The following is a 21,668-nucleotide window of genomic DNA, read 5'->3' as shown; positions in this document are numbered from 1 at the left end:
TTCCGCTCCCTTCCTGGCTCAGATCAAATCAGTCATTTGAGGGGACCTCCATGACCTCCATGAGTTATTTCTTTCATGGCATAAACTTTCTGTTATTTATTTATTTCCTTCAAAAAAAAAACTGTCCAAATTTGCTTTGTAAGTTTCTTCACTTACTAATTTTGAGTAGAAAATGAATTTTTATGTATAACTGATTACATTTATGATTCCTAAAACCTATACATATTTTACTTTGCTTAATTCTCCAAGGTAATTAAGGGATCTTTTCTGACTTCTACTGAAGCATAAATCACAGGCACTGCTCTCATCCACTGGCATTTACCAAGTTGCCTTTATCATTACCTCACCATAAATCTGTTTTAGGTAAAGTTTAATTTCTTACAGCAACTTAAAATTATGTTAATACATCATATTTCTGATTGCTTCATTATAAAACAATTGTAACTTCCGGCTGATCATAGATTCTCTCAACCCAAAGAAAGGTTGTTCATCACATAACTCATCGTTTTCATCTAATACTAAAAATGCTGTCAGTGTTATAGCAAATTAGAGTATGTAACCTTGAACACGTTTTAAAACTTCTTCTGGCTGAGGATCAAAATCACCATATTCCATTCAGTGAAAGGCCACCCATTTGAGAATATATGGGCAACACTAGCTATACTTGATGGAGTTAAAAAAGCAGGATCACAAAAGAACACACAAAGTTCAGTGGGTAGAAAAAAGAAAGAGACCTGACTTTGGAAGGAGTCCCGGGATGGGGATTAATTTGATCAAAATACAATGTATGAAATTCTCAAAGAAATAATTACAAATGAGGGAGGAATTTTTCTATTTTTAAAAGAACATCCTAAATGCTTGCATTTATGTTCATGGTCAATATTCAGTTAATTTTGTATTTACTGTATGAAGAAGATAATCAAGTTTAACACCCCTTTCCTGGAGGTTCTATGGCTTTTACCTTTTGGTTTTCTTTAAAAAAAAAAAATACTCTTCTAAATTGCATTACATTGAAATCATTGTCAAAACTCAAATGACCATAAATTTTCTACCTTATAGTGTTTGCACAAGTTTAAAAATTAATTTAACCATTAGCAATGATCAGTGTTAAGTTTTATCAAAATTGAATCATTCATCAAATTTGAAATTGACTTTGAAAATCAACTTACACTAAAGTGTTAACAAATCTAAAAAATGCATTTATCTTAAACATTATATATGTCTGTATCTGCATCTGTATGTAAATGTATATGTGTGTTGTACATAATAGGAACTTTGAAATAGGTGGAAAAGCTTGCACCTTAGTAAACTGCCCATAGATAATGGTTTACCCCCACATTCACTGGAACTTGAGACTGAGACAGACACCTAGACTCTCGAAGGCAGAACTTGGAAAAGAAACATTCTTCAACAAGATTAGGTACACAACGGCAGTTTACCTGGAGTTCCTTAAGCAGAGAACCTGCAGGAAGAGGTATACAATCTCTATTTGGAATATGGCCTATGGAGTAACAAGGCAGTGACAGACAATAAAGCCAGTTGTTGCAGAATATTACTTTAAGGCATGTGGCTTTTATTTATGCTCTGGAACATTTGTTTAATGATGTATAGATGTATTTGATTAAATAAAATTCCCTGTGGCCCAGAGGCTGAGTCAGTAACTAGCTGACAGGAAGTAGTAGGGAGGAGCCAGGTGGAGAAGGGTTTATAAGGAGGGGGCAAGAAAAAGCACAAAGACTTCTTGGGGGATGCAAGGTGGTGAGCTAGGTGAGATGCTTGCTATTCAGTCTGGGGAGCAGGATTCTACCTCAACCTGTGAATCCTGAGTTCTTTAGTAGGACAGAGATTTAAATAAGTTTTCTTAGTAGTTTTGAAAGAGTCGGTGCCTGAGGGAAGAGAACTTTCTCAGGCTGTGGCCCTTGTGGCCTAGGCACTGCTGGTAGCTGTGGAGTTGCAATTGTTTACTGAGATACACATAGCCTAAAAAGTAGCAGCCATTAAAAAAAGAGGCCAACAGCCAATAATAGTGTCGACAGCAAAATTCAGGCTAGTGCTGAATAGAGAAAAAAACCACTGAATGGGTCAGTTGAAATCTCAGCCTCCGGCCTCCATCTTTGGATGCCCCTTCCCTGTGTCCCTTGAGCCCCGACCCCTCCTCAGGAAAGGTCAAGACCACTCCTACAGGCTGTTTAAACTGCTCCCCCCAAAATAAACCCTTGGTTTTCCCTTTTCCTCTCTGGTGGTCACGTTGGTGACTTCCAGTTCCCGTAGAGGGCCACCTGGGAGCGCAGGTGTCTAATTAAACCTGGGTATCTTTTAATCTGGTCTGATTTGGCTTGTTTAGGATTATTTTGCGTTGGCACAGAGCTCACATTAGAAAATATTCCTAACATTAACTATCAAAAATAAACATTTTCCTATCAAGTGATACCTTGCTATAATCTACCCCTGAATTAAGAGACATAAGCAGTTTTGTGGTGAGTTCCCTCTGCTCCTACTTTTGGCCTTAGGCATCGCATTGGTTCTCATACTCCAAAGAACTGAGAGGAAACTTTCCAAGACACACTTCAATGGAGACATGAATTAAGACCAGGCCCTCTGTCTTTCCAAGTATCCCCCTTGCAGCCTCAACACTAAACATAAATAAATGGTGAGATAATTGTATTTCACCTTCTCCTCGAGCATGTAGGGTATGCATATCAAAGCCCCTTGAGATTAAAGGCCACCCCATCAAAATGTGGCAGGCAGTTCACTGCAGCCCTAGTTCACAGAACTGTGATGAAGAACCATCAAATGTATGCAGCCTCGAGGTCTCTGTAAATTTTATTGAGTGCGGACTGCGAGGAAATGGTTGCTCTCGGCCGAAATATTTTTTCTTTTGTTTTAGCTCTGTCACTTTCATTTTAATCCAAAGAAGTTATGTCTTCTGAACTCACAGGTTGAACCCTTAGGAGGTCTGTCCCTGAGAAACAGTGCAGAGTGAAGACAGGTAGTTGTTCTGTATGCACTATGCTCTGTGCAGTGTGATAAATACGTATACACACTCTATAATTTCCAGAACAGTGTGCTGCCTCTGGTTCACAGTTACGGCAGGTCATCTCAAGCTTTCCTGGGAGTGGAGGTCAATCTGAAAATTCTTAAATGCAGTTCCCTTGTGCTTTCAATCAACAAGTCTTTTCATCTACTAGCTCAGAAGAGGCCCTAAATATTTATCCCAAGATGTAAAACAAACATAAAACCTCCTCTCGGTGATTTGATGCAAGTAGTCATAAATAATTTATATTTGCTTCTCACTATTATTTCTCTCTGTGGGTAGTACAAGTTTCTAAGGACTTTAAAGATTTACAAATCTTTACTCTTATACCCACACTTGCATCAAGGTGCAGAGACCACGAGACTGTGAAATGCCCAGCAGTAAATCGGAGCATCTGTATGACACCCACTTTTCTCGAGGTTCGGGGATCATGTGGAAAAGAGGGCAGAGACTGCACAAGCTAGAGACTGTAGCTGACTATAACGACCCAGTGTTCTATGGGCACAGCAGGGAGATTCTGCACATGAACTCATAGCAGTTGTGGCAGCATGCACATGACCTGCGAGAGCTCAAGCAAGAGCAAAGTTCCAACTCGGAGCTGACAGATGAAGCACTTGGAAGCTGATAGCTATTGTGAGAAGAGCCTGTTTTTTAAGGATGTGGCACCTGAGAAGTTGACTGTGCTCCAAACCATGGCCACACATGGAAGGGTATATAGGCAACAGTAATTGGACTTCGTTGTGTGTGTTTTAAATGAAGTCAGAAAAATGGGTATGGCGTGTGGGTTGGGGGGTGGATCTGGGAGGAATCTGAAGGGTGAATATGGTCAAGTAATTAATCATTTTTTTCTCTAAGGAAAGAAAATTCAGCTCTTGTAGTTACCACAATTAATGATGGAAATTCAGAAAATAAAATCAGCCACCTCCAGAACTGACATACATCTAGTCTGTTTGTCTATAGGCAAGAAAATAGCTAAAAGAATTGTCCTGTTGACAGAGAGCAAGCTGACACTCCATGGAGTTTTGAGAGGTGACTCTTTAGAGGAATTTGTAAAAGATGTAGACCACGTTTGGTCTAAGAGATGGAGATGCTTCATAACGCAAACACTCATCACTCTTCAAGGTGACCTTCACACTGACTTTAGAGACCCCATTCCAGCATGTACCAGACAGCCTGTGTCTTGGGTGGGAAGACCAGATCTAAAAAAAACCACACTGTTAGAAAAGCACTTTGATTCATAAACCACCTGCTTGTTGAAAAGAAATTTGAGGCAAGTTGAAGGAAAATGATTGATTGGAAATTTGGCCAAACTTGGTATAGAAAGACACCTACTTTCTCTCAGTCTTTTTTGTAGCTGCATGGTACTTTACAGAAAAGTTATTAATAGACCTCCTAAAGATCATGAAGACCATGTAAAGAGAGTTGGATTCGGGTACATGAATGGCAGTTGGAGAAAGGTGGTGGAGGATGGATATGATCAAAATACTTTATAAAGATGTGTGGAAAGTTTAAAAAAGGATGACTATAAAAGACATAAAAGGACGGAACAGGTGAAGGAACAACAGCCAGGAAATGTACATGTGTTAATTTGTCAGGACAACCTTTCCATCCCTTCCACATGGGAATTCCTGGGGAAAGTTTTAATTTTTTGAGGTCTCTCAATAGTCTCTCTAGAATAGTGATTCTCAACCTTCTTAATGCTGCAATCCCAATCATAAAATTATTTTTGTTGCTCCTTCATAACTGTAATTTTGCTGCTGTTATGAATTGTAATGTAAATACCATATCTGGCATGCAGATGGTCCTAGGTGCCCCCCATAAATGGGTCCTTTGGTTCCCCAAAGGGTTGTGACCTACATGTTAAGAATCCCTGCTTTAAAAGATCTCCTCTCCTGTCAGAATGTCTTAAAACCTCACGTTTCCTTTCTGACTGTGTCCTTAAAGTATTTCACAAAGCTCGATTCTGGTAACATCTCTCAATCGTTTGGTTGGACTTAATAGCCCGGGCATTTGCGTTGATCACTTACTCTGTTGAGCATTTTGGCTAGCTACTACAAATGATCTTATTGGTTAAAATCAATTTATTGAAGGGCCTTATAACGAACTGATTTCTCATTACCTAACATATAATAGTGTTGTTTAAAAGCTTCTTGAAGGAGTCCAAAGAAATAGGCAATGTGGTTGTAAAAATCATGTGCTCCCTAGAATAACTCATTGTAAGACGAGGAGAAACAAAATATAATTTCTTACTTACTTATTTACTTACTTACTTTTTTCTTTATCGTTTTAAGTCCCATTATCAAGCACTGGATGGCTTGATCCTGCTCTGTAGACCATACTGGTTTTGAACTTGGGGCAACACTTTTACCTCTGCTTCTTGAATGATCTGATCATAGCTGTGTGCCACCATACTTGCCTTCAAATTCATAATTTATTCATTCTGAATACTGTCAATAAAGTCCAAATTTATAAATCCTGTATATTTTACTTCTAAATTATTTACGACTGGTACAAAAAAATCTTTAAAAGAGAGCATTAGATATTTCCCACATGTATTCTATATGCAATCAATGATCCAGATATTCTTCATGAAGAAAAAAAACATATTTATCTGCTTCAAAAATGTGAAATCTATTCCTACATGATCACTGGTTCCAGGTCTTTGTGGGTATATATATGATGTCTGTGCATCTAAAAATTAAAATGCATTAAGGGTTCTTGGTGCAACTCCATTATAAGAGTGCCAGCTAGCATGCAGGAAGTCTTGGGTTCAATTTCCAAAGCTACATTGTTATACATGGTGGTGCACATCTCTAACCATACCAGTCGGGAGGTAGAATCAAGAGAACCAGGAGTTTAAGGTTGTCCTTGACTACCTAATGAGCTCTAAGCCATGGTGGTCTACCTCAGAGCCTGTCTCAAAAAAGTCCACAAAAGGAAGGAAGGAAGGAAGGAAGGAAGGAAGGAAGGAAGGAAGGAAGGAAGGAAGGAAGGAAGGAAGGAAGGAAGGAAGGAAGGATGTGTATAATGCAGGCAAGTCACTAAAGCACAAGAACTCTTTTTCTGTCTCTGTCTCTGTCTCTGTCTCTCTCTCTCTCACACACACACACACTATTAAAAAAGAAGAAATAATGGAAGAAAGAAAATCACCCTTTTAGATAGCAAGGCACACATTCCCCAGTATATATATGTTCAAGGGAAGCAATATTTAGTATGGAAGCAAAAATAGTTAGTCCCCTTTGTCATCCACACTTCATCCTAAATTTGCCCAGTAGTTCAAGTTCCCACCTCTGTAAGTTAATTACCTTTAGTGAGAGGAAGAGAAGAAATTTTTATCTCTACAAAATAATGGAGTTTTTCAGCTTGGAGTGAGAATACCTAAGTTAAAATATACACCCTCTGCCTGCTGTTTTCTCAAAGAAAGCCTCTGTTGTAAAGTCTTTGACGTTTCCATTTCAAAGACGAGCCTCCCCTGCCCTTAAGAAAAAACATTTCTGCTTATCAACTGGAGAGTTGGCTCTTAAAGAAATTGACAGGCATCTCAAAGGGAGACCCACAGGACCTCACCATCACAGATTTTCTGCAGGAAGGACTCCTAGGAAGGGGATAGTGCCATTTGAGACATTTTGAAATTTGTCTAAGATTAATATTTACCCTCTCAATAGCAAAATCCTCCTCACAGGAGTGAGATGTGGCCAGACTTCAGAGCACAGCATATGCTTGGGAAATGAGTTTGCTACTGACTTCGTATTTCCACACGGCCTCATTAATAAGTCTCAGGGGAGCCATTTGCCTGAGCCTGACACAAGGTTGCAGCATATTTTCTTACTAACGAAAACACACAAGGAGGAGTCTTCTGGAGATAGATGTGACTCCCAGATCTCTCTCCTTCCTGAGGTATTTCAGGTGTTGCCAACTGTGAGGGCAATAGGGGGATAAGCATGGAGCTGAGTCCCAGAAGCCCCTGCTGTGGCATGCATTGTATCTCAAGGAACAAAACTAGACCAGGGACAAGGGGTGAAATAGAAATAGAGACATTTACTAAGAAAGGAAGTGGGCTAGTGAACTGAAGGAGCCCGCTGGGCCAAGAACCCCCTGAGCCTTCACAGGTCACTTACAGAGTACCCATAACTTCTGCCTTGTTATGTGTGGTCTTTCTTCACCATCCTTCCGTGTGTGTTTGTGTGTGTGTGAGTGTAAAATGCACATGTGGAAGGGCTTCCAGTGTTTCTCTGCCATCTCCTTTTTCTCTTCTTCTTCATATTTTGATCTTTATACTGTTCTCTCCAGGCCTTACTTCCCTGCCACAGAAGGCCTACAAATGTGACCTAAGCTTTAGAGCAAAAGCAATGGTTCCAGATGGTGCTCCTGATAGACTAGTTTTAACCACTTGTCACAACAAGACAAAGAGACAAATATTTCTGGAAAGGAGAGAGAGAGAAAGAGAGAGAGAGGGGAGAAAGAGAATGAATTAATCAGTGTATCCACTTGAGGAAATACATTTAATGGTATCCAGTGACCCCAAGTCTATCTTTTGGGAACTAACAGGAGTTTTAGGTATAAATGGAGGAAGAACTGGGGCAAGAGGAAAAGGTATGCATAGATGACAGTCCTGGTCATCTTGTTGTCCAGTTAATCACCCCCTTAGTTCTTATGTTGGGAGACATAACACAGGACAATGTACTCCAAATTCTCTCACCCTCTGCACATTGACCAGGTGTGGGTCTCTCTGCCAATTACTGTCTACTGCAAGCAAGAGGCGTCTTTGATGAGGGTTGAGGAATGAGCTGATATATAGGTAGAGTGTTTATGGTACTGGAAGGTATTTTAGGTAAACTACAAAAGAAGACAAGTAACATCAATATCATCCTACAACAGCACCACAGATATTATGGGAGTAACCAACCTTGTTTGCTTGTTTTAAGACCCACTCCATGGAGTGGAACCCATACCTGACACTACTAAAGTGGTCAAGAACTTGAGACTAGATAGGTTGTGTGCCTGGGGAAAACCCTACCACTATTATTCTGCTAAAGGAGCATAACAATAAAATGACTGCTAACGACATGTTGCTCTGCTCACAGATGAGTGCATCATTCTGGTTTTGATCACCTATGAATCCAAGTAAACAGCCTGCCCTCACTAGGAAAGCAGTTTCTACCCATCTGCTCTAGAACCACTTCCCATTTTTTTTCTTGGTGTGCTGTAAAACACCCTTCACTCACTAAATGCTTTCAGTCCTATCATGCCAAGCCCTCAGTGGAAGACAAGAGACTGGTGTCACACAACCAGATTTTCACATTGAGCAGAGAGAATGTTTCAGAAACTTAAAAGTGTCAAGAAAATGAACAGGAGGCATTGGAGGTAGCTTACTGGGTAAAGCATGAAGATGTCATCCCAGAAAAAAAGAAAGTCAAGGGGGGAGAGGAAGTGAGGGAAGGAGAGAAGAAGGAGGAAGGAACGAATGAAGGAGGGATGGAGGGAAGGAGGGAGGAAGGAAGGAATGAAGGAGAGAGGGAGGGATGAGGGAGGAAGGAAGGAAGAAAGGAAGGGAATGTGAGCTAGGAAATACAAGTCCTATATGCTCTGATTGCTTCATAAGCCATGCTGAATTTCACCATGAGCAAGATGCTGGCTTGTTACTTGTTAGCAGGGATGGAAAACACTGCAAGAAAACCCTTCCTTTCTCTTGATGACTTATACCAAGACTAGCAGGTGGTAGTGACAAGGTGTACAATACCATGGAGGCAATGTGGCAAAATACCATGGCGGCAGTGACAAGGTACACAAGACTACAAAGGCAAGGCTGAAGCAATAGATGGAAAGATTAGCTTAAGGTCTGAGGTGAAGTGTTGAAGGATGTCTGAAATTTGCCTGACAGTTGTCAATTTGTCTATAATTAATCAAACTATAGACAATTGCTAAACATTTGTTGAGTACTGTGATGCCTGAGAATGATGTGCTTGCTGAGTTGGCTCATTGGGTATAGGTGCTTGGTCAATACATCAGTCTAATGGAATCAGCCACATCTGGTTCAGTGAGAGACCCAGATTCAAAGGAATAAAGCAGAGATTGATAGAGAAGGACACCTGGCATACTCCCCTGGCCTCTTTATAGGCATCAATGGGTCCATGTATCCTCATTCACATATGTGTGTCTAACACACACACATTTTACATCACATCATTACATCATATAATGTCACATCACATCATATCACACTGCACCACACCGCATTGCATTGCACCGCACCACAGCACACCACAGCACACCACAGCACAGCACAGTACACAGCACAGCATACCACAGTACAGCACAGCACAGCACAGTACACAACACACCACAGCACAGTACACAGCACAGCATACCACAGTACAGCACAGCACAGCACAGTACACAGCACAGCACACCACAGCACAGCACACCACAGTACAGCACACCACAGTACAGCACAGCATACCATAGCACAGCACAGTACAGCACAGCACAGTACAGCAGAACACACATCTTGCTGGAGAACCTGGCCTTGACATAAGCTGCCACAAGAGTACTGCAGGTCATTGCTGAGGTCACTCCTTTGGCATCAAGGCCAGTGATTTGCTCCTTTGGTATGAAGGGTGATGACAATTTTTGGTGTTTGATCTGTTTTTATTCTCTGTAGATCTCAGTCTTCCTGTGTGATTCCATTATCTGGGCCGACTTGCAAATCCCTCAACCAACATGGGATTTCCAACACTGCCAGAAGCTAGACTATGAGGGCTGCTTCACTCTGAGTGGTTTGGGACTGTGGATTGTTAGATTTCAATCTTCAGATGTATTTTTGTGAAGAAATATTTCCCTGCCCCTTGTTCTTATCTGTATCATGTAAAAAATATTTGCTTTATATCAGGTAAGATGGCTCCTTTTCATTAATTTAATCTCTTTCACGATAGAAACTGGTCACTGATTATGCTTGTCTGTGAAGTGGAAATGTAATTCAAATGCTGATGTAGTGAGTCTAAGAAAAGGACATCATGCAATTCTCCTGGCAGATGAGGTGATGCCATGCTGGGCACAGGATTATAGGGAGAGCTTCAGTCTTCATATATTCCCTCTGGCTAGCCCTGTTGGAATGCTCCAACTTATTTTTTAAACCTATTGGGAAGATATTTCTTTTATCCCAGCTACACATTAAAGGAGAGGCTCTATCTCTGTAGAAATGAGGTAGATAACAGGTGTGCTGTTCAGTGAAAGCACAGGCAGATGTTTATCTGATAAGAGGCAATTGTCCCAAAGACAATGTGGAACAAAGATGTAGTACTCAGGACTCTGGCTGTGTGATGAAGTCTGTGCCACGCTTTGTGTATCAAGTTTTGAACGACTGCCAGTCCTCAAAGTTTTGAGAACCGCAATCTCATAATAATGAAATAGTTCATTCTAAATCATATTAAGTCATCTAAACTAGCCGTTTGGAGACCAAGGATTGGAACACAGTTTTATTCCTAAGCCTATCTTTTAGACCATAGTGCCATTCAAAATTAACAGTGTACCACCCATCTTCTAAAAGCGACACCACAAAACAAGAGACAACGACTCAATTCAGAGCAGCAGGAAGACAGTCAGGCCAACGACATCAACTGCGTCATCACCACATTACCAGATTTAATTAGCAAAACGACAATCCGTGGAGCAAATGATGCACTGTCGCTCTTTCACGGATGAGAAGAAAATATACACAGACCAGATGGTTAAAGTTTCCGGGAAACATGATAAAGTTGGGATCAGATTTCTATCTGCCCAGATCCAAAGCCACTGTCACAAACCACAAAAGTTGTTACCATCACTGCCTTCTAATGGAGGAAGCAGAGGTAGAGGGAGTGGATAAAGCTAGCATGTACAAAGAAAGCGGTGGGAGTAACTTTCCAATGTCCCTCCTGTGCCTGTCCTACCGATCCCCGGAGCCAGTTAGATTACGTTCCTCTGCATTGCATTTAAGATTGCCTTCTGCCCACAAAACTTTCATATGTATAATCTGCAGGATCCTGGATATTTAATAACAACAGCCAAGTTTGAATTTGGAATATCTACCTGTGTATTATTTCTGCTAACGTGAAAGCACCATATGGGGTCACGTAGGTACAGGCTACTTGGTAAAGAAACTCCAGTGAGAGAGTCAATTGTTGGGCTTGGTCCCTTCAAGCTGATCAAATGCCCTTCCATCTCAGAAGTCCCTACACATTCCTCCAGGAGGAGGCAAGGGCTGTCTTTTCCTCAATTGCCTAGCCATTTCCATCTGCCTCAGTTTCTTACACATATCAAAGCAATTGTAGTACCAGAAACCTGCCATCTCTGTAAAGATTTGCATCTTGAAGAACTATAAACATATCAAAAAAGCTATGATTCCCTTTGATTATATTTAATTTAATTTATGGAATAAACACACACATATGTTCACTTTGGGAAATGGGCATAATATTGACTTTTCTCAATATTGAACAAAATACCTGACACACATGGCATTATATTAGCTCGCAGTTTCCTGTTTGAGAGGGCATGGTGGGGCTTATAGCAGCAGGAGCCTGAGTCAATTTGCACACTGCTTGATGGCTGGCCAGGAAACAGAGTTCTTGGGCTGAAACTGGGGCTGACTAGAAACTTCTAGCCTCACCTCTATGACCCTGTGTTTGCTATAGCCTCCATATCCCAAAAGAGCGCCACCAGCTGAAGAGCAAGCATCCAAACACCTGAGCCATGAAGATGCGTTTCTATTCAAGCCAGCAGGGCAACGTTACCCAGATTCAGGAATGAAAGAAGGAACAACAAAGCCTCATAAACGCAAAAGAACCATCTGCGGATGATCGCTCAGTGCTGTAGAATGATGCACCAAAGGCAGATGGTGTTTGAAAGGCATGTATTGAACTTTTGGCCCAGCAATACCCCCATTCTCCCATTACCTTTCCGGGAAGAATTTTCATAAGATCAGCTTGGATGCTCAGATACTTTCTGGCTGCCATGCCGTCCCTAGGGTAATTACTGTGCTAATTGCTAACACCTTGCAGATTAAGTGAGATTAGTGGTGGGCCTGAAGAGTGAGGAGGCAGACTGGCTCAAAAGCAGCATTTTTGAGAGACTCCAGTGGTGTCTCTTGGTGACCACGGAGTAGAATCGAATAGAGAGAACCATTTGATTTGTTGTTCAGGGGAACCTGTGGAAGCCACAGAACACTAAGAATTAGTGATTCAGAGAGAGTGGCACTGGTGCCATAGTTCTAGTCATTCGAAATGGAAAGCTCGGGACATTAGACAGAACTGAAGGACAATCCCATGAGATAAAAATATTTCAGCTTTCAATTAGTTGGGAAATAAGGGGATTTAATGATGTAATTGGGAAGTTGGCAATTGATCATCGTTCAGAGCCTTCAGTAAGTGTAAGTCATGAGGCCTTCAGTCTTCAAGTCTAAAATGATCTTTCAGTGTCCAGCTTTATGGTGACTCCACTCTCTCCTGCACGGAAGCAGAAGCACATTCTGCAGGATACAACCCGGTACTCTGAAACTAATAGAATTTCAAGGAGAGAAGGTAAATGCTCTTCCTTTAAGATGTTTGCTGTATATTTATATGTACATTTGCTTTTGCTTCAGTGAGAATTGTTTCCATAGGCTCTTATATTTGAACAGTTGGTGGTTCCCAATTGAGGAGTTTAGAAATCTTAGGATGTAGATGCTTGCTGAAGGAAGAATGTCACTCAGCTTTGAGTTTTGTAATACACCCCAACTTCATGTTCTTTCTCTCTGATTTTTGGGTTTGGATAAAGTATGAAATCTCTGCTTCCTGGCTGCCAGGATAACATCATGTTCCTATTACATTACCTTCCCCACTGTGATGAACTCGCTCGCTCTGTCACTCTGTGTCTCTATCACACACTCTCTTCTCTAGAACTATAAGACAAAACAAACCCTTGCTTACATGAGTTGCTTTTCTTTCTTTTTCTTTCTATATTTTATCACAGCCATTGAAAAGTAATTAATACAACATCCTTTACTTAATCAATCCAACTCTTTGGTATTGAATCATACAGCAATGGCTAGAATGTTCTAAGAGCTTCATTGGCATTCTTACATGTAGCAGAACTGCATGACTCTATATCTGGCTGACTGCATCCTTAATGTGGCAGAAATGGTGCATCTCCTCTGCTGAGGAAGAAGGTCTCTAAGAAGTTTACCACTGATCATGAGATGCCCTGATGACTTGAAGATATGGAGGAGAGAAAGTAGCAGCTACTTCTAGCCTTGAATCTAATCATTTTAAAAGAAATAAAAGATGAAGTTGAAGGTCAGGCAAGAACCTGAAAGAGTTTTCCAGGTAGCCTTGCCTGCCTTTTAGATGACAATAGAAAATACTTGCATAGAAGGTTATGAACAACTAACAAAAGTGTCAAGTTGATAGCACATGTCAAACAAAGTTCTGGTGCCTGGGAAGAGACAAAGGAGAAACAAAACTGCTCCCTAAGGCCCAAATAAAACAGGGTTAGTTCTTCACCCTAAAATCTGTGAGATAAAGTATCAATATTTTATCAGTTTATCTTAACACTGTGGAAGAGGAGGTTCCTTGGGATACTTTCTCGAAGGTAAGGAATGCAGTATCCACAGGGTGGCATTCCAACATACATACATGAGCTAGTGTTTTGTTTGTAGGAAAATAGATGAAACTGGAGAATTCTGGTAAGTGAGTTGTAAACTCCACAGAAATCCAAATACTGAAAGATTTCTCTTATGTGTGGATGCTGGATTTTATATAGGCACATAACCTCATGCTTCTTATATATAACATGACAGTAGATGTGATACTTAGAAAAAGGAAGGAAGCTATCTGGTGTAGGAGGTCTTTCTGTATTTGTTTTGTTTCTACTGGTTATTAAAGAAACTGCCTTGGCCTATTTGATAGGGCGGAACTCAGGAAGACCTGGAGGACAGAACAGAATGCTGGGAAGAAGAACAGAGTCAGGCAGACACCATGAATCTCTGGCCTGAGACGGATGTAGGTTAGAATCTTGCCGGTAAGCCACAGTCACGTGGTGATACACAGATTTAATAGAAATGGGTTAATCAAGATATGAGAATTAGCCAATAAGAGCCTAGAGCTAATGGGAGGCAGGATACAGCCCGCTTGTTTTACAACTATCAGGAGGAAGAAAGAGAAAAACCCGAATGAATGAGTATATGGGGGATATGGACAAATGTGTTATATACTTACATGATACTGACCTTATGAAACCCAGGAGTATGTACAGAGAACATATGCCGATAAAAAAAAATAGTGACAGCAGGATGAGGAATGTTCAGCTGAAGTGGTATAAAAGAAAAGAAATGAAAATTTTATACTCATGGTTTTGGAAAAATTGAAAACCAAACTAACCAAACAAATAATGGCCCCTTGGGCAGAGACTCATTAAAATGATCCTGCTCCTCGATAAGTGGCCATCGTTAGTTTCTTTGGTAACAGTTGTGGGAAACTCTGCAAGCCTCAACCTGAGTGCCGACTACACTGAAGGGGGAAGAATGAAGCTCAAGTTGAAACCATCTTTGTAGGCTACAGGTCAAACCCTCCAGGGTATGTATGACCTCATATTTTCTTCTTTGTACACATCTAAGCATATTAAAAACTTTGGCAAAAGGTTACTATGCGTCAGTTATCAGAACATGCTTTAGGCAGAGCATCTAAACTCCCTGGCACGGTAGCAAAGCACCTATGACATTTACAATAGGACTGGGTTCTACTGGCTGATAAACAGCTCAGGGGTAGGGCCTAGGGAAGTATCAGTGATAAACATAAGGATAGATGCTATTGGTGGAGGATGCAAAGTACATGGGGGACTCTTTCATAGGGACTGATTCTCTTCACCAAGAAACAAAGCCCAGCATTATGGCATGAACAATGCTCAGGATATTGACTGAATTCAGGGGGTGGCACAGGATCACCAGGTTGTTTGACCACTTTCACTCTGGCAACCAGGTGACCAGCATCATTCATTTCCTTCCTCTGAAGAAAATAGGCATACATGATCTACAGTCCTGCTTTTGCCAATGCTTACTCTAAGCTTTGTTTCCTACAAATAGCGAAGATGTAGGTGAGAGGGGCATTTTATAAAACCTTTTTCAAGAGGAAGTACCAGCTTACCTACGAAAGATTGTGGGCACTTAGTCTAAACAGCTGTAATGTCAAGAATGTAGAAGATTGGTTGAGCTTATTATGATGGAGTCAGGATGTGTCACCCTTTTTACAGCTTCCTGCTGAGACTCGGACAGAAACCACAGGCATGAGGCAGGTGTATGTGGGGTGGTATGTGTGTTGCTAATCCCAAAGATGCAAGGATAAAGACCTCAGACCCAAGTCATCATGGCCAAATTAATCAAAGCAAGCCTTTTTATTCCTGTACACGGACTGTTTCCCTCTAAAGTAGGATTTGAGAAGTCAGCTTTGAAAATAGGCTTTTATTGTTTAGAGGTAGCAGGTATGGGGTTTCTAATTGGGGGGGAAATAGGTAGGGTTACAGGAGCAGAACATAACAGGTGGTCAAAACAAGGTAATCACAGAATGTAGTCATAGCAACATAATCATAAGTGGTCCATAACCTTTTGAAGCAAAGGTAGGATTTTAAGATGATCATAAACAACTTTTTGAAACAAAGACATGATTATCATTCCTGGAACAGACAGTGCAGAACCATTTGTTGTTAAGGTTACAGGTGGGTCATAGCCCCATCCTTGAGAAACAGAGATTTAATCACAGACAGGAATGAACCTAGTTTGTCTTTACTATCAGATGGCTTTTAAGCCTAAGATGGAGGCAGTCTGGTTCTTCAGTTTCTCCTTATCACTTCTCTTAGTCTTAAAGCAAACTGAATTCGTGGGCCATGCAGTAAACAGGGACAGGAAAGCCTGGGGCGAATCTCTTGACCAATATAGTAGTTTGAGGATGGATCCCCTGAGGGATGAAGTTAGAGAAATCCCCATTCTGTTTGCTTTGTTCTGGTTTTCATCCTAACTCATAACAAGCCCCAGTTCCCAATGTGCCTGTAAGTAGAAACAGTGGCAGAAACTATTCTTTAGTCAATGAAAAGTCAGAGAAAAAAAATCCCCTTCCTTGAACAGTGAGAGGAAGAAAACTTCTTTGAGCAGTGGCTCAAATACTGCCATATTGTTCTCTTGTCTGTCCCCTTGTGGTTTGCTCTAAAGACCATCCATGTTCAGAATGTATATGGCAGCATAGATATAGAAAAGGACAGGTGTTTGAAAACAATGAAAATTAGACAGCTACAGAAGCACATAATACAATCCCAGCACTTGGGAGGCAGGAGGATAAGAAATTCAAGGTCTTGGCAACATAAAGGGAGTTTGAGACAAGCCAGAGATAATGAAGCACCCCAAGACATTTAAAAAAAGGAAGAAAAGAATGAAAATAAGTAACAAAATAGCTGAAAAAAACTATGAACTATTTGGAAGCCAAAGAGTATAATGACAGACTGGAGAGATGGCTCAACAGGTAAGTGCAATGACGGCTGTTGCTGAGGTTCCAGGTTGGATTCTAAGCATCCACATGGTGCGTAACAACCATTTGTGACCCCAGTTCCAGCTGACTTGATGCCCTCTTCTGCCCTATATTGGCACCAGACATGCATATGATAAGTACACAGAGCAAAAATACTCGTGTCCATGAAAGAATAAGTAAATAATAATAAAAACTCAGAGAAATTAATGAGAACGAACACTAAACATTAATGTTGTAAAGAGAAAAATGAAAGTTTGTATGGTTACAGAGAGTGTGTTATGAGCACAGAAGTATCTCAAGAAATCTGAAGGATAGCAACCTTCTGGAGCTGCTGCATGAGTTTTATAAGAATACAAACAAAATTGAACCATTAGTCTTCAAGATATGAGCTGTTCAGATTTTCATGTACTACAAGGTACCCAACACACAGTGAGTAAGAGTTTTCATTGTACATGCGTGAAGATCTAAGTTAAAATTTCTGGCAGCTAGGCAAGTCTACCTTAGCTTGGCATGGGAATTTGAGGGAGTGCACATAAAGACAGGCAGAGCTTGCTAGTCAGACAGCCTAGTAAAAATAGTGAGGTTCTAATTTAGGGAGAGACCTAGACTTCATGGAATAAGAAAAGAATGGTGGATAAAGGCACCTGATGTCCTCTGGCCTCTATATGCCCATGGTCACACAAACCTGGACACTTGTGTACTGCACACACGTACACAGTTGCATTATAGAAAACGCTGTCAGAAAATGAAAAGACAAGACATAGTCTTTCATTTCCTCCAGAAGGAGGAATACAAATTATATGGTCAGAAGAATTTAGATGTCGAATATATAAAATATCTTCAAAGTCTGAAAGTAATAAAATTGAACAAAGGAAAATGGGAAAAAATAAAAGACAATATTTGACCAGTAGGCATGGTGGCACATGTCTTTACTACTAGCATTAGAGAGGCAGAAGCAGGTGGACCTCCATGAGTTTCAAAGCAGACTGGGCTACAAAATAAGATCCGGTCAACACACACACACACACACACACACACACACACACACACACACACACGAGGGGAAGAAAAAGACAAAGAGACAGAGAAACAGAGATAGAGGCAGACAGACAGAGAAAAGAAAGAGGGAAAGACAGATGAACAGGCAGAGGGGAGTAGACTTTCATTTCAAAAGATTTTCAGTATTACTATCCACCGGGAAGTGGACATTGAAGCTGTAATATGACACGGTCTCTCAATATTAGAATGAAGATAATACAACTTGAGGTTGCCAAGTGCTGTTGAAAACATAGTCCCACTGGAAATCTCACTTATCCCTTGTGGGAGTGAGAAACAACGCCGGCCCTGCTACAGTAGTGGGATTGCATAGATGTTTCTAACGCGACACAGACACTCTCGGGGTTCTCACTCTCCATTTTATTACACAAACAAATACATGTTCCCATAAAGCCACAGCACTCTGTATCAGTGCAACTCACACTTGTTCAAAGCTAAGAATAACCTGGATTGCTCTCAATTGATAAGTAATTAATAATCCTAATGAACCTGTACAGAGGACCACTCAGAATAAGACATTGACACAGGAAAGAATGCAGATTAGTGTGAGTTGTATAATACTTAGTGAACATCACCATTCAGGAAACATTATGCAATGAATGATTCCATTTACATGACATCCTGGAACATGTGAACATGTGACACTGAGAGACAAAGCCCACCCTGTACAGATGTATACAGCATGTATGGACACCGGTGAGGTAGCATTCGTCCATTTCATGGTTGATGACACTATTGTGACCCACTCTGCTCTTTTCTCTCTGCTAATCGTGAAGGAAACATGTTTTAAAGGACATGGAATTGAAAGCTGAAACATACAACTTACTGAATGTGATAAACAAAATAGAAAAAAAATCAAAATTCAGAGCAATAAATAAAGTGAAACACTTTTTGGAAATGTGCTGCTATTTGATTTTTCTCCTTCTTTAGACACCAGCCATTGACATGATGAAGCTTAAGGAGATGTCTTTCTTCCTGCTGTCTTATAGAAAACTTAAAAAAGTTTTAAAGAGTTTAGACTATGTTAAAGTGAGAGATGTTTAAAAAAAATTAAAATCATTGATAAACATAGCACAGGGTCGTCAGGAGGAAAGCACAGGGTCACAGGGGGCGTCCTCTTCTGTCCACCTAGGGTGTACAACATCCCACTGCAACACACGGAGCTCCGTCTGGTGTTCACACAGACTGTGACATCCATCTCAGTCTGTATTTGCAAGGAGTTGATGAATTGCTCTGCCCAAATTGCTTCTTCCCTAAGAAACGTGTTTCTTTTCCTGGTCTTTCCTTCATATCTTAGGATGTTTCAAAAATTACTATAAATAGTCGTTCTTTTCTAGAACAGGCCTGTGAAGGAAACTAATTCGAATGTTTTATTTGTTACTTAGTCTTACGGGTGGTAATATATATGCTTTGTTAAATAAAAGCTAATTAATTGCATTTATCTATTTGTTGTTCCTAATCTCCCGATTTCTCTCAATTATCTACAGCTTTGTGTAATTATATCTTAAATACCGTACTAATTTGTTCACCCAAACATCAAAGGTTGATTTAGTTTTATTAAGTATGTCTTGGCATGACTTATGAACTGTATTTCAAAGAGTAAATCTTCCTTTTAATGAATAGGGTCCAGCTTAATTAATTAAATTGAATCAAATACTAGCCAGTGATCTCTCTGCCTACCCAATTTAGTATGTTGGATCAGCTAGGTAAAATGCTTACAGTCATTGGTATTCCGTTAGTAAGTCCAATCAATTTCACACAAGTTTGAATACTTTTTATTATTTCCAAAATAATTGCTAATTATTACTTCACAGGTATTTTCACACACTGACATTCATTTAAACCATGAACAATTGTTAAATTAGTTATGGGACATTCAATAAAAAGAAAATAGGTTTTGAAATTCACAAAGGGTAAAACTGATGTCTTGTGGAGTACCATGAGCTAAACTGTGCTTTCCCTGCTGGTAGGAACTCATTGGTATGAACTTGAAGCATGCAGTTTTCTCTAGACCACCAAGAACCTTGAGTTAGGCACAGGCCTGAATATCTACACATCACATCTAGCTGCCCGAAATTAGGAAACATGCAAATGTCTCTCAACTTCAGTCCACTATCTGTGGCTTCAATACAAAATGTTGTTTCCCTAATCAGAACATTCTTATAATTAAATATTTTTTAACACAAGTTCTGGAAGACAAGATATCACCTAATAAATGTTAGGTTATTAATAACTGCTGTTATTGTAATTTTTGTAAATATTAGCACCAGCATTAAATAAACTATTAAGTAGGAGAACAAGATTCATGAAGATAAATAAAGGAAGAATAAAACAGTAGACTGTACCTGATTATTCTTAAACCACGCTCTTGAGATAGACAGAAGTCAGAAGTTAACATTCAAACTAGAATCAGGGCTGAAGGAAATGTCTGACCCAAGTGTCTTGGGAGAGGTACAGAAATGTGAAAATACCACCCATGATATTAAAATCCAAATATACCCCCACATTATGCTTTCTCTTCAGTGTTGGGAGCTGCTTCGTCACAGGTTACGAGGCAGAAAATGGTAGCGACACTAGAAAGTTTGGGTGTCAATAAAAAAAGCCCGTCTCGAAGAGCTGTATTTATAGTAGCTACATGAGCTGGAATCCATCAGCTGGCGGAAAACATATACGCAATTTAAACAAGGATATATCCATATGCACTACGATCTGGTTAACTTTCTCTTCAATAGCCTTGCGGCTTTATGATCACAGTAATGTGGTCTTCAATAGACTTATAACTGTATGCCAACAGCAGCACTGCCTTCTAGCTAACTTTCTAGTTTGCAAAATAGCTTTCTGCTTCCCAAGGAGGGAAAGAATAAGAGAGAATTCTAATGAAGACCCTCGGGCTGGAGAGAATGAAGAGGTGGCAGCCTTAGAATCTGGGGTTTCAGACCTTGTAAACGAGAGCTGGTGGAGAGGCTGCCTGGAGCACTGTGGGGTAGACTCGCTCACAGACCAGAGCTATACTGCAGCACAGGCAGACAGAAACTCCAGAAGGGGGATGCAAAGCTGCATCTGTCGCAAGCCTAAGGCAAGAGAACATGTGTCTACAGACCAGTTGCGAAGTCGAAGTCCTTTGCCGCGGAACCACACTGTGGGGTATTCTTCACGTATGCCTTTTTGCTAGCTAGACAAGGGAAAGGAGGCTGAGCCCAGCCTCGCTTTCACAAAGCAGGACAACAACTGGTTAAGAGACAGTAAATTAGTAACGTCTCTGTAGGGTTCACTAATAACCTTAGGGTCCTCTTAGCTAGCACTTACTCAATTTTTCTAATAGCCTTGTAATTTAGAAATGACGCTGTCTCCTGATCAAAGGCAAAGCGAAGCAATTATAGAGTAAAAAAAAATTTAGGTCATTTAGTTGTTCCATAAAAGATGAAGCAATTTCTTAAGGAATGAGAATATCTTAGAAGTTAAGAGTGTCACAGAAGGGCACCGACTAGGTTTGCGAGCGGAAGTTTCAACACAGCTTTAGAAGTTGTGGTTAGTATTTGTAAATCGAGCAAAGCACCCAGTCAATGGATTTATTTTAACTGGCTAACCAGGCTAGTTTCTGTAAGAACTAACTATGGACGTGTCTAAAATATAGCCATGAATTACCTGGTTTTAGAGCTCCAGAGGACTGTCCATTCTTTGTCAGAATATATCTGATTGGTTAGCAAATCTTAGTTTGTTTAGGGAATTGTGATTTCTCCTTTAATTTTTATTTTATCTCACAAACACACAGTAGGGTCATTATTAGGAATGCTTAATGATGCAGATATTTACAGTCTTATCATACAAGGACTGGAAGGGCCTTAAAATGTCTTAGTTTAATTACTGAAAGTTAATAACCAAAATTTTTTGTACTACATTATCCAGCTTTTCTCAATGCATTCTAAAAAGGAAAGTGAAGGTTCTATGCTAGGAATATTTTATGCTCTGGGACTTGATTATATTTGTTACTTACATTGAAAGGTAAAACTGGCAGACAACTGAATAAAAATTCTCATTCCTTTAATCAACAT

This window comes from Chionomys nivalis, chromosome 6, assembly GCF_950005125.1.
Source record: "Chionomys nivalis chromosome 6, mChiNiv1.1, whole genome shotgun sequence".
In the NCBI taxonomy this organism is placed as follows: Eukaryota; Metazoa; Chordata; class Mammalia; order Rodentia; family Cricetidae; genus Chionomys; species Chionomys nivalis.
The sequence above is the reverse complement of the archived record's forward strand: the minus strand, read 5'-3'. Positions refer to the sequence as shown.